General features: G+C 38.4%; 1 pseudogene; it reads left to right on the top strand.

The window, feature by feature from the left end:
- Window positions 1–3,298: 3,298 nt before the first annotated feature.
- On the top strand, window positions 3,299–16,731 carry LOC116750497 (annotated as a pseudogene).

Raw genomic sequence — 16,731 nt, 5'->3', positions numbered from 1 at the left:
GTGATATACACCATGATTAAAACACTCAGAATAGAAAGAAATTTCTTACCCTCATAATGAACATCTGTGGAAAACCCAAAGCTAATATTTTTAATGATGAAAGATTGGATGCTTTCATCTGAAGACATGGAACAAAACAAGGATATCTGGTCTTGCCACTTCTATTTGAGAATGTACTAGAGATTTTAGCCAAAACTATTATACAAGAAAAGGCAATAAAATGCTTAAAGATTGGTTAGGAAGATGAAAAACTATTTCCATTTCCAGATGAGATATCGTCTATTCAGAAAAGACTAAAGAATTTTTTTTTAACGTATTAGAGCTCATTATTGAGTTCAGCAGAGTGATAATATACAAGATCAAAATATAATAATTATTTTTAGTGTATTTCTATACACTTGGAATGATATAATGAAGCTAAGACATACACTTCTAATAAGATGAAAAGGAATAAAATAATTAGGAATAAATTTAGCAAAAGGAATACAAAATGAATATTCAGAAAACTACAAAGCATGGTTAACATAAATAAATGAATGTAAGATAAATGTGAAAACATCCTAATTTCTTGGATCAGAATATTTAACACTTGAAATGGCACTGTGTGGTTTCATTGGTATGAGGTACCTAGAGTTGTTGAATTCCTAGAGACAAAAAGTAGAATAGTTTTTGCCAGGGGCTGGGCAATGGGAGAATGAGGACTTGTTGTCTTACGGATGTAAAAAATTAATAAACAGAAACCTAAATTAAATAGGAGACCAGAAGGGAAGCTATCACACCCTATGAGGATAGCTGAGCCCAACAGAAAGAAGGAGGGCTTTTTCTTCTTGCCTCAAGATCTTGGCCAGTGAGAAACTGTCATAACTCAGCCAATGAAAAGCCACTGTACTTTGAACCCTCAGTTGCTCAGATCATTCTTTGTTTACGATAGCCCTCCCAACATCCTTTTCCCTTCTTTAAAAGAGTCGTCTCCTTGCTCCAGGGATCTCGCATGCCAAGGTTGCAGATCCCAAATTACAATTCTTTGCTCGTCCTGGATAAACCCATATTTTGCTGGAGAAATAACTGGCAGTCTATTTGTTTATCTCAACATGTTTGTGGAAGATGAAAATTGGAGATTGGTTTCACAATGGCAGTGTATTACATAGTACTGAACTATACACTTAAAAGTGGTGAACATGTACATTTTATGGTATATGTATATTACTACAATTATAAGTAAAATTTTTAGGGCAAGAGAGTGAAAACACAGCCCACAGAATGGAAGAAAATTTTGCCAATCTTATATCTGAAAAGGAACTTGTAATGAAAATATCTAGACATAACAATTTATAAAAATCAAATAATTCAATTTAAATATGACAAAGGATCTGAATACACATTTTTCCAAGTAAACTACACAAATGTTCAAGGTCATATGAAAAGATTCTGGATATCATTAGTCATCAAGGACATGCAAATCAAAACCACAGTGAGATTCCACTTGACAACAATTAGGATGGCTAAAATTAAAAAATGAGGCAATAAGTTTTATCGAGGATACATGGAGAAATTTGAACTCTCATATGGGGTGGAATGAAGATAAAATGGCGAAGCTGCTCTGGATAAAGGTCTGGGAGATCCTTAAATATTAAACCTAGAATTATCATATGACCCATCAATCCCACCTAGGTACATGCTCAAGGAAATGAAAACACATATTTGATCAAAACTTATATATGAATTTTGTAGTAATGTGATTCATAGTGAGCAAAAGGGAGAAACATCCAAATGTCAATTAACCGGTGAATAGATAAACACAACATGTTTTATCCAATCAGTAGAATATTATTCTGACATAAAACGAAGGCAATATTCACGCATAGTTGTCTCTTGAAGAAATTATGCTGAGTGAATGAAGTCCTTCAAAAGGCCATATATAATTCTTTTAATATGAAAGAGCAGAATATGGAAATAGAAAGTAGAGTAGTGGTTTTCTAGGCTGGGGGATTGGAATAGGAGGATAAGAAGATTAGCAGTGATAGCTAAAGGGCAGAAGAGTTTCTTTTTGAAGTAACAAAAATCCTCAAAAATTGTGATAATTGTGTGTATCTGCAAATATACTGAAACCATTAAAATGTACACTTAATAGATGCCTTCTAAAGTATGTGCATTATGTCTCCATAAAGCTGTTCAAATAAATCAATGCATGAAGTATTTTGCAATGTAAAGGAGTTTGCAGTTCAATCTCTTGGGAATATAAGACTTTCCAGGTTAAACACATGCATCACCTCAGTTAGTCCCCTTTATTTTTGTTTGCATGGTGAGTATGCTTAAGATCCACTCTCTCAGCAAATATCTATTATACAATACAGTGTAAGTATCAGAATCATCATGTTTTCATCTTTAGATGCAATTTTATTTGTCAGTTATATTTCAATAAAGATGGGGGCAGGAAGAGTTTCTAGGTGCATTCCAATTTTAAGTACAATTTATAGTTTTTCTTCTGTCAGTGGAAATAGGAATACAATTGCCATATATATATATATATATATATATATATATATATATATATATATAATAGCTGTTGACATTTCAAGGTTTTCTAGGCACACAGGGAACACTGATCTAAAATAAATTTCCTTCCAGTGTAAAATGTACGCCTGAGAAGTTAATGCACACACCTCACAGCCTGTGGTTTGACTGAGATTTGTCCTGGCACCCAGCTGACTGATTCAGACCTCCTACCAGAGCCAAGAGAGCTGGGATTAGGTACCTTAAATACTTAATGAGTGGGGATGGGGCAGGGATGGGTGGAAGGTTCAGCGCTGTCAAGGACCAAAGATGAAAATGGAGCTGGCCCTTTACTACAGATGGTGAGTTCACATTTAAATGTCTGCGTTTCTTAACAAGAAGCACAGCTCCATGAATGGCCATACAGCCAGCCTTACACCAAGCCCTTGAGCCCTGGAGGACATAAAACCTTGTTCCAGGCAGGGCAGGCCTGAGCCATCCTCTTATCTGTACTTGCTCCGTCTTAAAATTGAGTCAGGAATCCCAGTGCACGAGGAGCTGCGAAAGACAGCAGAGACAATCCCGGGGCAGGAACATTTACTGTCACAAACCAAAAGTGCCAGGCGGGGACAGGTCCCATCCCAACCGCGGAAAGTGGTTCCGCTGACTCAGGATTCCTCTCCCAGGCTGTCACTCAGGCATGAGGGGGTGGGGCACTGGGACCTGTCCAATCAGGAGGCCGGTGAGGTGAGTGGGCGGGGTGACGCGGCGCACCGGCGTGGACGTCGGTTCTTCCCACCGCGTTGGGCTGGCGGCTTACTTACCCTTCAGGGTCTCTGGTAGAGCTTCCGTCTCTTCTGTTCCGCTCTGACCTGGTCTGGTGGTTGGAGTCGAGGGAAGGACGCAGGAAGACCTAGGAAACCTCGCAATGGTGAGTGTGCTGCCCCGGGGAGCGGAGACGGGGCGGAGGGACTGGTCGGAAGCGTCCGGAACCGGCCTCTTCGCGGTCAACTCCGGAGTCTGCGGACCCGAATCCACCGGGAGCGCCGCGCGGACCTCAGTCCCCTCCGATTTGCAGCGTGCGGGCTGAGCCGGCAGCCGGGACCCGGTCCATGCGGGTGGCGTCTTCAGCCCGACCCCGGAGCCCCTCTGGGCAACTCTGCACCCGCAGCCCCGTGTCTCTTCCAGATTGTGCGTTGACCACGGGGAGGGTCATTAAGGGACCATTCTGTTTACTATAGTGGAGGGACCAACTATAATGTCCCTTGTCCTTTTAGTTTGAAAGGAGGTTTTCATTTTTTATGGATTACAAGTTTATAGCCATTACTGTTTAAAGGATCAGATCTTGCAGTAGTTTCCATTGTAGAAAACTCCTAAGGGAGGAAAGTATCTAAGGACTCCCTGCCCGCATATCCTCCTACACTCTTCCACTGTTAACTCCAGTCACCCTCAGATAACTAGTTTTGATTACTACTTCATCATCCTTTTAGCGTTTCTTTATACACAAACAATCCAGTGCGAATGCCTGTTTTCCTTACAGTTTTTGCTCTTGGAATGATTACTTGGGATCCGCATATTTGATATTTGACTACTTAAAGTTAAGCCTCACCCCTCCCTTTTCCCCTAGTGCTTCTTACCTGGACGGGCTGATAAGAAAGCCTGGAGGCTCCTGCCCTGTGAGCTGCTGTTTGCTGGGGTCTCCTCCTGTGCACTGTGCTGCCCTGTATTGCATTGTTGACCCCACCAAGCCTGGGTTGTATACACTTAGAACTCCGAGTTGGCAGTTTCTGTTAATCCCTTGTTACCGAGGTCCAGCCTCAGCAGGACAGGATTGCCTGAGGGGAGACGGAGTCGGCGAGGACAGAAGACACAACACCCCTTAGGATGCAGGAATTCTGACAAACTTTATTGCACACACTATACCTTTTTATACTTTCAAAACAATAAACTGATTTTAATTTATTACTTTATCAATCATCACCATCATTTTCTCAGACCAAAAAGAACCTTTTACATAAGCATTTCACATACGCAGTTTACATAATTTTCTTATTATGTCTGTAATTGTCCCTTGTGATTGAAAGCAATTGTCCCTTGTGGCTAAAAAACGTCCTTTGTGGTTTCCTCAAAATTCTCAAAAGTCGTCATGTCCTTTTCCTTGGTTCGCTTTGCTTCAGTGCTTTACTCCCACATACTCTGCGTCAGCGCCCTTTTCTTTGTAAGTTTCGCCTCAGTGGTGCAGGTAAGAAGCCTTGTCACGTCTCACTCTTGGCTTAACCTAAAGACTCTTAAAGCTTTTTAATGTTTAATCATCATTAAATCAAAAGCATTTCATCAAAGCATTCTTAAAACTTCTTAATTTTATTTATATACATTTTCATAAAACACAAAAATATATACTAACAGGTGGACACAATTTATGTGGCCACTCACTACACGTACGGGGAAGCCAAAGCGGTGGGTTTGGGGGCCATGGTGGTAAACATTGAATCTTTAATCTAGACTTTAGATCTTCCTAAAAATATTTACAATAGATCTATTGTCCCTTATACTTATTAATATACAACCCAGGTTTACAGTTTAACTTTAACGTTGCAGCTGTATGTTCCATTAAAAAGTGTTTCATCATAACTTTATTTCTTATTAAACTTCCCTTGTGCCAATGTACTCCAAATATATCTTGCACTCCCCATTTTGGTCATATATCATCTAACTTTTCCATTAACGTAGGCTGTTGCAATATAAACATTCCTATAGCATTACTTTTAATCCAATATGCAGGTCAATAAGTAGGAACAGCTGGTGTAGTTGGAGGGGGATTTTTAGGTTTTTCCCACTTTATATAGAAGCCTTTCTTAAAATCCCCCATGAGTAATGGGAATATTAGTACTAATACAAGCAAATACTCAGAGCTTTTATTATATACATGGGAAATTGAGAGAATCCACGCTGTGGGAAGCTTTGCTTTCCCATGACGTACATACCCGTGCCTGCCATGCAGGCACTATTGTTCTCAGCCTTGCTGAGGCACAGCAGCACTTTTCAGGGTCTCAGCCTTGCTGAGGCCCAGCAGTACTTTTCAGGGGTCTCAGCTTTGCTGAGACCCAGCAATACTCTTCAGGTGGCTCTCCACACCTTGTACCTTGGGAGCAGGAATATGAGAATGGGGCCCTCCTTCCAGTGGTCCTGGGTTGATGTCTGAGTTGGAACCTATCTGTGTTTAGAGTGAAGGTGTGACTGAAGCTGGGTTTGCCCAGACATTAGTGTTGAGGGAAGGACTGGGGGAGTAGGAGGATGATTATACCCTGTGAATGAGGTGAGCCCAAAAGACAGTCACTACTTAGAGAGCAGTTTCTTCAAAGAAAGTGAAAGAAAAGAGACAGGGAAAAGCAGCTAGTAGGTGGTGAGATTCCAGAAGGCTCACCAAAACTTTTTAAGTAACTTTTAAGAGGCTGTTGCCCGTTCATCTATTACAAAGCTCCTTACCCTCTGGGTTATGATGGACAACACCCACTGTCTCAGTCTGGCACAGCAAAGAGATTAGTTCAAACCCAACATAAGTGAGTTCCTTAAATTCTATAAAGCAGTCAGTGTCATGAGGAGGCCTCTAAACCCGCTGGCAGTGATGGGAGGCTCTCTGGAGGAGGGCCTTAAGTTGTCCATAGGCTTCTGATGCAAGGCACTGCCCAGGTCCCATCTTAATATGCCATTAAAGCTGTAATTGTCTCCAGGTACTGGGATCTCTTAAAAATAGAGGGCTCCACTGAGGTGCCTGTTATGGCTTTGGTATTGGAAAGAGCATGCCAGTCAGTTCAGACTGACTACTCACACCTACTTGTTATATGATGGAGCTGAACCTTGGCCCTCTGGCTTATGCCTCCCGGTGGAGAGATGACATTTCTTTCAACAGTCCTTTGAAACATACTGTGGTGGTGGAAGAGCCATTGTCTCCAACACCTTCTTTCCCTGGGTAGTTGCTTGGGATTAACTGAATGCACAGGTCTGGGGAAGTGCATAGACTAAGGATGACAGTACACCCTGAGATATTGTCAGGGTGTACTGGAACTCCGTGGAGAGTTGCTGCCCTTCATCCCTCAATTGGGACAGCCTTGGTAGATAAGCACACCCATGGTTCACCACACCTAAGGAAAAATCAGAAAGTCCTCAGGGGTGAGCTGTACAGATCTGTCATCGTCTTCTTCTTCTTTTGGTGTAGACTTCAGCGTTTTTAGATCGGTTTTAGGTTTAGAGAAGAACTGAACAGAAATTATAGAGAGTTCTCACACAACCCTTCTCCATCCGTACAGTATTCACTGTTTTTTAAATCTTGTAGGACTGCTACATTTGTTAGAATTGCTGAACCAATACTGATGCATTAAAAATGCACAGGTTGGGCTTCCCTGGTGGCGCAGTGGTTGAGTGTCCACCTGCCGATGCAGGGGACGTGGGTTCGTGCCCCGGTCTGGGAGGATCCCACATGCCGCGGAGCGGCTGGGCCCGTGAGCCATGGCCGCTGAGCCTGCGCATCCGGAGCCTGTGCTCCGCGACGGGAGAGGCCACAACAGTGAGAGGCCCGCGTACCGCAAAAAAAAAAAGTGCACAGGTTGTATTAGTGTGGACTTTTGTATTGTGTTATGTAATGTATGGATTTGACAAATACACAATATGTGTCCATCATTTATGCACATGTAGTGTAATTTTACTTACGTAAAAATACTCTGTGCTCAACCTGTTGATTCATCTCTTTCTCTAACCCTCAAATCCTTTAAAACAAAAGCCAAAAATCTTCACAGCCAAAGATATTTTTATGGTCTCATGCTTTTGTTTTTTCCAGAACCTCATATACTTGGCACCATACAGTATATAACCTTGTTAGATTGGCTTCTTTCACTTAGCAATATACTTTTAAGCTTCCTCCATGTATTTTCAAAGCTTGATACCTCATTTCTTTTTATCACCAAAGAGTATTTCATTGCACTGATCATTTATTTATTAGACTCTTGAAGTATATCTTGCTTAACTCTAACTCTTGCCAATTATGAATAAAACCTCTACAGATTTTTGTATACAGGTTTTCTGTGAACATAAGATTTCAATTCATTTGGACAAATAGCAAGGAGTGTAATTGCTGAATCTTACTATACATAATAAGAGTATATTTTTTGAAAGAAAGCTCCTGTCTTTCATCGTTAGGGTACCAATTTCCTTCCACCTCAGCAATGACTGAGGATTATCTTCCCATCTTCACCAATATTTGGCATTCTGAGTATTTTGAATTATAGCCATTTATAAGTGTGTCGTGATACCTTATTGTTGTTTACTCAATTTCCCATTGACATTTGATGTGGAGTATGTTTTCATGTAGCATATTTCTTTTTGGTGTATCTTCTTTGGGGAGCTGTTTGTTCAGATCTTTTGCCCATTTTTAATTAGGTTGTTTTTCTTCTTACTGTTGAGCTTTAAGAGTTCTTTGCATCTGTTGGATACCAGTCATTTATCAGATAAATGTTTTGCAAAGATTTTCTCCTACTCTCTGACTTGTCTTTTCATTTTCTTAACACTTTTCTTTCTCAGAGCAGGAATGTTTTCATTTCAGTGAAGTGAAATTATACCTTTTTCTTTTACAGACCTTGCATTTGGTGTTATATTTCAAAATTCATCACTAAGCCCAGAGTCACCTACATTTCCTTCTGTATTATTTTCTAGGCGTTTATTACTTTTGCATTTCACATTGAGATCTATGATGTGTTTTGAGTTATTTTTTGTGAAATGTGTAAGGCCTGTGTCTACATTCATTGTTGTGTGTCTGTGTGTGTGCATGTGTTTTATGTGGATATCCGTTATTTCCAGTGCTATTTGTTTAAAAGTTTCCCTTTTCATTTGAATTTCCTTGCCATCTTTCTCCAAGTTCAGTTGAATGCATTTGTGTGGGTCTATAGGAAAGCAACTGATTAACCCTCAATCTCAGTCTCTTATTGATTCCAGGAGCTATCTCTTTCATTGTTTATTCTTTCAGACTTTGCACAGGGATAATCATGTTATACAAACAAATGTTATAGATTTAGCTACAGGATTCATGAAGATGTTCATTCTCAGGAGGTGAAAGTTCCCTCTGTTAGTAGTTTGTTTTCATAAATGGATGTTGGATTTTATCAAATTCTTTTTCATTTTCATTTCGCCCTCTGTCCCTTTCTGATATTTGTACTTTTTCTCTTCCCTATTTTCTTAGTTATCTTGACTAGATGTTTATTAATGTCATTAATCTTGGTAAAGAACTAGAGTTAGGGACTTCCCTGGTGGTCCAGTGGTTAAGGCTTCTCGCTCCCAATGCAGGAGGCCTGGGTTCCATCCCTGGTCAGGGAACTAGATCCCACATGCATGCTGCAGCTAAGAGTCCGTATGCTGCAATGAAGACCCCATGAACCGCAACTAAGACTGGGTGCAGCCAAATAAATAAATAAATATTAAAAAAAAAAAAAAGAACAAGAGTTAAAAATTCTTTTTCTCCATCGATATCCCACAGTTACCTTACTTTTTTTCTAATTTTTATTATTTCTTTTATTCTGTTTGCTTTGCGTTTCATATGCTCTTCTTTTTATCGTTTCCTAAGGTACATGCTTTTACGTTATTGTTTACACATCTTGGTGTTTTTCCAGTGTATTTGTTTTATGGCATAAATTTCCCTCTAGGCACTTCTTCTGCTGCATCCCACATCCTTTGACACATTATGTTTTCATTTCATTTAGTTCAAAATAAAATTTATATTTCTTGAGACTTCTTTGATCTTCTGTATTATTTCTAAGGGTGTTGTTGAATCTCCAGGTATTCTCCAACTCTTGCTGTTATTGATATCTAGATTAATTGCCTTTGAGGTCTAAGAGCATAGTTTGTATGATTTTTCTTCTTTCAGATTTGTTAAGGTATGTTACCTATCCCCGAATGTGTTCTGTCTTAGTGAATGTTCCATGTAAAGTTGAGAAGAATGTGTATTCTGCCCTTGTTGCATAAAGCATTCCATAGGTTACAGTTAAGTTGAGTTGTTTCATGGTGCTTGTTCAGTTCAACTCTGTCCTTCCTGATTTTCTGCCTGCTGAAATTTATAGCTTGTGATAAGGGGGTGTTCATGTACAATTATAATGGATTCATGTATTCCTCCCTGCATTCTTCACATCTTTCCTTAAGTACTTTGCCCCTTTGTTGCTATGTATGTACACATGAAGGATTGTTATACCTTCTTGGAGAATGGACCTTTTTGTCCCTATGTAAAGCCCCTTTTTATCGCTGAGTTTTCCTTGGGCTGAAATCTCCATTATCTGAAATTATATACCAATGCCAGCTTTTTTAAAAATTAGTTTTGGCATAGTGCATTTTTCTCCATCCCTTTACCTTTCATCTACCTGTGTCTCCATATTTAAAATGGGTTTTTTGTAGACAACATACAATTACAGTTTTTAAAATCTGATATTACTGTATTTGTCTTTCACTTGTATTGAGACCATTGATGATTGAAATGGTGATTAATACAGTTGGATTAATATCTACTGCACATTCTCCTGTTTCTATTTGTTGCCTTTGTTCTTTCTTTCATTTGCCTTCCCCCTTTTTTCTACCTTCTCTGGCTTTAACTGAGCATTTTACCTGATTCTCCATTTTAATCCTCTCTTAGCCTATCAGTTACACATTTAAAAACATTTTTTTGGTGGTTGCCCTTGAGTTTTCAGTATATATTTAGAATTAGCCTACGTCTTCTGTCAAGTAATACTATACCTCTTCATTGGTTGTACAGGTATCTCATACCACACTAGTCTCAATTCCCTCCTGTCTTACCTTACTTATCCACAAGGCTTTCATTACCAGTGTCATTGTTGTTAATATTATTTTACACAAAGTCTTATCTGTTATATATGATAATATTAAAGATGTTTATTTATTCCCCTCCTAATCCACCTTCATCATTTGTATTCTTTCTTATGAATTTTGAACACTTGTTTCAAAGTAGATGTAGTAATGACAAAGTCCCTCAATTTTTGTCTCAGAAAGTCCTCAGTTCTTCCTTGTTTTTTAAGGATAATTGTCCTTGATGTAGTATTCTTAGAGTGGTTTTAATTTCAGAACTTTAAGCATTTCAATCCACTCTGTTCTTGCTTGTTTGTTTTCTGAAAAGGTGTCAAGTTTAATTCTAATTTCTCTATACCTGAGGTCTGTTTTCCCCTCTGGCTTCTTAAAATATGTTCTTTTTGCATTTGATTTTTCTCTAGTTAGAGTATGATATACTTTAGTCTTCTTTTTAGGTGTTTTCATGTTTAGTGTTCACTGAGATTCATGGATCTACAGTTGTTGTCTATCATTAATTTTAGAAAAATCTCAGTGATTGTTACTTACATCTTCTGTTTCTTTCTGTCTCTCTTTTCCTTCAGTTATTTTCATTATGTGTGTTTTTAATCTTCTGTTAGAAAAAGTTATGCTAGGATTTATGGATAGCATGTTCTATCTGTTTTGTTCCTTTTGTCTTTGCATTACACTCTGGTGAAACATTTTTTTTCAGTACAGTGCTTAAGAACAGAATATTTGTGGCATATTTTAAAACGTCTTTATTTTCTCTTTCCCAGTTCCAGAGACACCAGTTTGTCTTTTGAAGTCATTTGTCTCATGGCTCTAGGAAGACTTTCAAATGTTTTCATTCTCTTCTAGTAAGATTGAAAATCACAACTTTTAGGTTCATAAACTCCAGAGCGTAAGTTAGCCAGGCAGCAGCTAGCATGGCTGCTCAGGAAACATTAGGTCCTGCAATTGCAGAATGGAGACCTTATGTTGTTTTGGAGGAAACCACTGATGAAACCTTTACATAGTTTATAATCATGGACAAATTCACCATCAAACCATATGAACTTAAGTGAACTCACTCGCAATCTGTAGCTCTTAACCTTTTCCTCAAGGGAACAGGGTTTGATCAGAAGGAGCTATTCTGGTTATTATCTCCGTATGTATTCTACAGTTTGGCTGGAACAATCCCTGAGGCACATGAGTGGAGGGATTTTGCAGTCTAAGTTGTTATTCCTTTTTCCTCAGATCTGAGCTCTAAGTTTAGAATAACTTTCTAGCTGCATGAAATTATACATAGAGAGAAGGGAAGAACACAGTCTGTGATCATTATTACACAACTTAAAAACAGTGCTTCCCCACAAGAAGATTTACATTCAGTCAGGTGCATCTAATTACTAATAAAGGGCTGGAGGACTTTGGAACAGTGGGGCCAGCTGGGCTTTGGTAAAAGTTTGATTTCTACAGGCCCCCTGGACTCTCATGTTTGGTGATAGAACTAGGAGGAAAAGCTTCCAGGTCTCCTCAGGAGACTCATTCATTGAAAACTCATGCAGATTTGACCCTCTACCTCATGGAGTGCTATAAATGGTGGATAATAAGGGAGAAGATGAGTATGAGATTAGATCACTCCCTAACACCATACACAAAAATAAGCTCAACATGGATTAAAGACCTAAATGTAAGGCCAGAAACTATCAAACTCTTAGAGGAAAACATAGGCAGAACACTCTATGACATAAATCACAGCAAGATCCTTTTTGACCCACCTCCTAGAGAAATGGAAATAAAAACAAAAATAAACAAATGGGAGCTAATGAAACTTCAAAGCTTTTGCACAGCAAAGGAAACCATAAACAAGAACAAAAAACAGCCCTCAGAATGGGAGAAAATATTTGCAAATGAAGCAACTGACAAAGGATTAATCTCCAAAATTTATAAGCAGCTCATGCAGCTCAATAACAAAAATACAAACAACCCAATCCAAAAATGGGCAGAAGACCTAAATAGACATTTCTCCAAAGAAGATATACAGACTGCCAACAAACACATGAAAGAATGCTCAACATCATTATTCATTAGAGAAATGCAAATCAAAACTACAATGAGATATCATCTCACACCAGTCAGAATGGCCATCATCAAAAAAATCTAGAAACAATAAATGCTGGAGAGGGTGTGGAGAAAAGGGAACCCTCTTGCACTGCTGGTGAGAATGTGAATTGGTACAGCCACTATGGAGAACAGTATGGAGGTTCCTTAAAAAACTACAAATAGAACTACCATATGACCCAGCAATCCCAATACTGGGCATATACCCTGAGAAAACCATAATTCAAAAAGAGTCATGTACCAAAATGTTCATTGCAGCTCTATTTACAATAGCCTGGAGATGGAAACAACCTAAGTGTCCATCATCTGATGAATGGATAAAGAAGATGTGGCACATATATACAATGGAATATTACTCAGCCATAAAAAGAAACGAAATTGAGCTATTTGTAATGATGTGGATAGACCTAGAGTCTGTCATACAGAGTGAAGTAAGTTAGAAGCAGAAAGACAAATACTGTATGCTAACATATATATGGAATTTAAGAAAAAAAAATGTCATGAAGAACCTAGGGGTAAGACAGGAATAAAGACACAGACCTACTAGAGAAAGGACTTGAGGATATGGGGAGGGGGAAGGGTAAGCTGTGACAAAGCAAGAGAGAGGCATGGACATACATACACTACCAAATGTAAGGTAGATAGCTAGTGGGAAGCAGCTGCATAGCACAGAGAGATCAGCTCGGTGCTTTGTGACTGCCTGGAGGGGTGGGATAAGGAGGGTGGGAGGGAAGGAGACACAAGAGGGAAGAGATATGGGAACATATGTATATATATAACTGATTCACTTTGTTATAAAGCAGAAACTAACACACCATTGTAAAGCAATTATACTCTGATAAAGATATAAAAAAAAAATAAGGGAGAAGATGAAAGAATTTTGTCACACGAAATCAATGTCTTTAAAATGATATTTGTTTCACTTGTATAGCATTTCTGTCGTTTCCCAGCAATCTCTGGGCACTACCATTAATGAGGTATAAGTTATCATGTGATCACAGAAATAATGTGTAAATAATTTCCGTGCATTCATGATGCCATTAAATTTACAAGGAAGCATGGAGAGAATAAGTTTTTCTCATGATCAAGTCATAGAATAACTCTTTGGAAACAACAGGTTCATAAGTAACCTTACTATAAATGGAATATAGATGCCTAGTGCTGTCAGTCTCATGCATCTTACTGTACACATATTTTGGGTGTTTTAGGACTCATTGGCTATTGAGGATGTGGTTGTGAACTTCACCCTGGAGGAGTGGGCTTTGCTGGATCCTTCACAAAAGAAACTCTACAGAGATGTGATGCAGGAAATCTTCTGGAACCTGGCCTCAGTAGGTAAGGATGGTGACGTTCTTTCACCTAGTCAATTAGAGAACAAATGCTTTGTGCTACTTGACATTGTTCTAAGATGTGGAATTAGGGAAGGGAGGATATTGGGATATCAGCTGGGCTTGGTCACCCTAAACAATGGACATAGAATCAAATAATTCTTATTAATTTCTAATATTTTGGAATAATTTTTCTGGGTCTGCATTTTAGGAAAAAAATGGGAATATCATGACATTGGAGATTAGTATAAAAACCAGGGGGGAAACCTAAGGTAAGTCACACTCACAATACAAAGAATTGTCTCAAGTGAGAATCCTGGTAAATTATGAAAATTTTAAAACAAGCAAACAAAACAAATAGCCCCTTCTTCAAATTTAGTTCTTAGAAAATTTCTACCAAAAACATTTTCTTAAATGTGACATAAATGTTAGGTGTTTGCAAAATAGATCACTTGCAAATATTATTAATAAACCCTATATTTGAATATCACTTTTAATAGTAGGAAGGGTGAAGTCCCATTGCAGTACATTCAGTATATTCAATTTCTAACAATTCACACAAGGTGGAAAACCTATACTATTCCTATAAATCATAAGAAATACAAGAAATATAAGATCAATAAAGAAATCATTAGAAATGTGCTTTTCATTTTTCCCAGAAGTCCTATGGTAGAGAGACTCTTTGAACGTAAAGACAGTAGTTCCTGTGGAGAACACTTCAGCCTTATTCCATCTCTCAATCTGAAGAAGAAAACTACTGGACTAAAACCATGTGAATGCAGTGCATGTGGAAAAGTCTTCATGGATCATTCATCCCTTACTAGACACATGAAATGTCACATTGAACGTGAACTGGGAAAGTTTCAAAAATATGGTGACAAGCTATATAAATGTAAGCACTGTGGTAAAGCCTTTAATCATTTCACTTCCTAATACACAAAAGAAGTCACACTGGAGAGAAACTGTATGAATATAAAATATGTTCTAAAGCATTGAGTACTCTCAGTTGTCTTCGAAAACATGAAAGAACTCATACTGGAGAAAAACCCTATAAGTGTAAGGCATGTGGGAAAGCCTTCACATGGCTCATAACCTTTCAAAAACACATGATAACACACAATGGAGATGGACCTTATAAATGTAAAGAATGTGAGAAGGTATTTGTTAATCCCAGTTCTCTTAAAATACATGAAAGGAGTCACACTGGGGAGAAACCCTATCAATGTAAACAATGTGGCAAAGCCTTCAGTTATTACTGTTCCTTACGAGTACATGGAAGAACTCACACTGGAGAGAAACCCTATGAATGTAAACAGTGTGGAAAAGCCTTTAGTTGTCATGAAAGCATTCAAACACATGAAAGAATTCACACAGGAGAGAAACCCTATCAATGTAAACACTGTGAGAAAGCCTACAGATACCACAGTTCTCTTCGAACCCATGAAAGGAGTCACACTGGAGAGAAACCTTACCAGTGTAAACAGTGTGGAAAAGCCTTTCAATGTAAACAAACCTTTCGAGCACATGAAAGGAGTCACGGAGGAGAGAAACCCTATGAATGTAAGCAGTGTGGTAAAGGCTTCAGTTATTTCAGTTCCTTCCAAATACACAAATGGCATCACACTGGAGAGAAACCGTATGTGTGTAAAACATGTTCTAAAGCATTGAGTAGTGCCACTTCTCTTCGAAATCATGCAAGAACCCACACTGCTGAAAAGCCCTATGAGTGTAAGGAATGTGGGAAAGCCTACACCTGGCACAAAACCTTCCAATATCACATGATAACACATACTAGAGATGGACCTTATAAATGTGAAGAGTGTGAGAAAGTATTCCTTAATCCTAGTTCTCTAAAAATACATGAAAAGAGTCACACTGGGGAGAAACCCTATCAATGTAAACAATGTGGTAAAAGTTTTAGTTCTCAAAAAGGTTTCCAAATGCATGAAAGAACCCATACTGGAGAAAAACCCTATGAGTGTAAAATGTGTGGGAAAACCTGTACATGGTACAAAACCTTCCAATATCACATGATAACACACACTAGAGATGGACCTTATAAATGTAAAGAATGTGAGAAAGTGTTCATTAATCCCAGTTCTCTTAAAATCCATGAATGGAGTCACACTGGAGAGAAACCCTATCAATGTAAACAATGTGGTTTAAGTTTTAGTTCTCAAAAAGGTTTACAAAATCATGAAAGAAATCACACTGGAGAAAAACCCTATGAATGTAAGGAATATGGGAAAGCATTGTTTTTTACCAGTTCTTCTCAAAGACATGAAAAGACTCACACTAGAGAGAAACGGTATGTGTGTAAAACATGTTCTAAAGCATTTAGTACTCACAGTTCTCTTCGAAATCATGCAAGAACCCACATTGGAGAAAACCCCTATGAATGTAAAATATGTGGGAAAACGTTCAGTTCCACCTATGTTCAAGTGCATGAAAGAACTCATACTGGAGAGAAACCCTATCAATGTCAGGAATGTGGGAAAGCCTACATTTCTCTGTCAAGCATTCGATGGTACATGAGACTGCACACTGGAGAGAAACCATATAAATGTGAAGAATGTGGGAAAGCCTTCTTTTATCACAGTAATTTACGAAGGCATGAAAAGGTTCACTAGATAAAACCTCTTGTTTGTAAACAGCTTGGGAAACACTTCAGTTGGCCCACATCCTTAGACGTGAAAACTCCTATGAAGAGGTATAAATGTAACATGAGATAACTTGATGGAAAGTAATCCATGCCTAATGTTCCAGAAAACCTTCAGTATGAAAGAGTTGTTTTAAAAGTTTTTAAATATGCTGTGTTTAGCAAGGATCTTTCTTAAAGTGTATCCTTGGACATAGGATCTCTACGAATTTCAAAAATAAATATTAATGTGAGTTCTGTAAGTTGTCTTTCAACAATAGTACATAAGGTTTAAAGGTAGTGATTTTGAGTTTAATCAGATGGTTTTTATCTCTTTCT

Source organism: Phocoena sinus, chromosome 3 (assembly GCF_008692025.1).
Source record: "Phocoena sinus isolate mPhoSin1 chromosome 3, mPhoSin1.pri, whole genome shotgun sequence".
In the NCBI taxonomy this organism is placed as follows: Eukaryota; Metazoa; Chordata; class Mammalia; order Artiodactyla; family Phocoenidae; genus Phocoena; species Phocoena sinus.
Note: the sequence above shows the minus strand (reverse complement) of the source record. Positions and strands in the feature narration are given on the sequence as shown.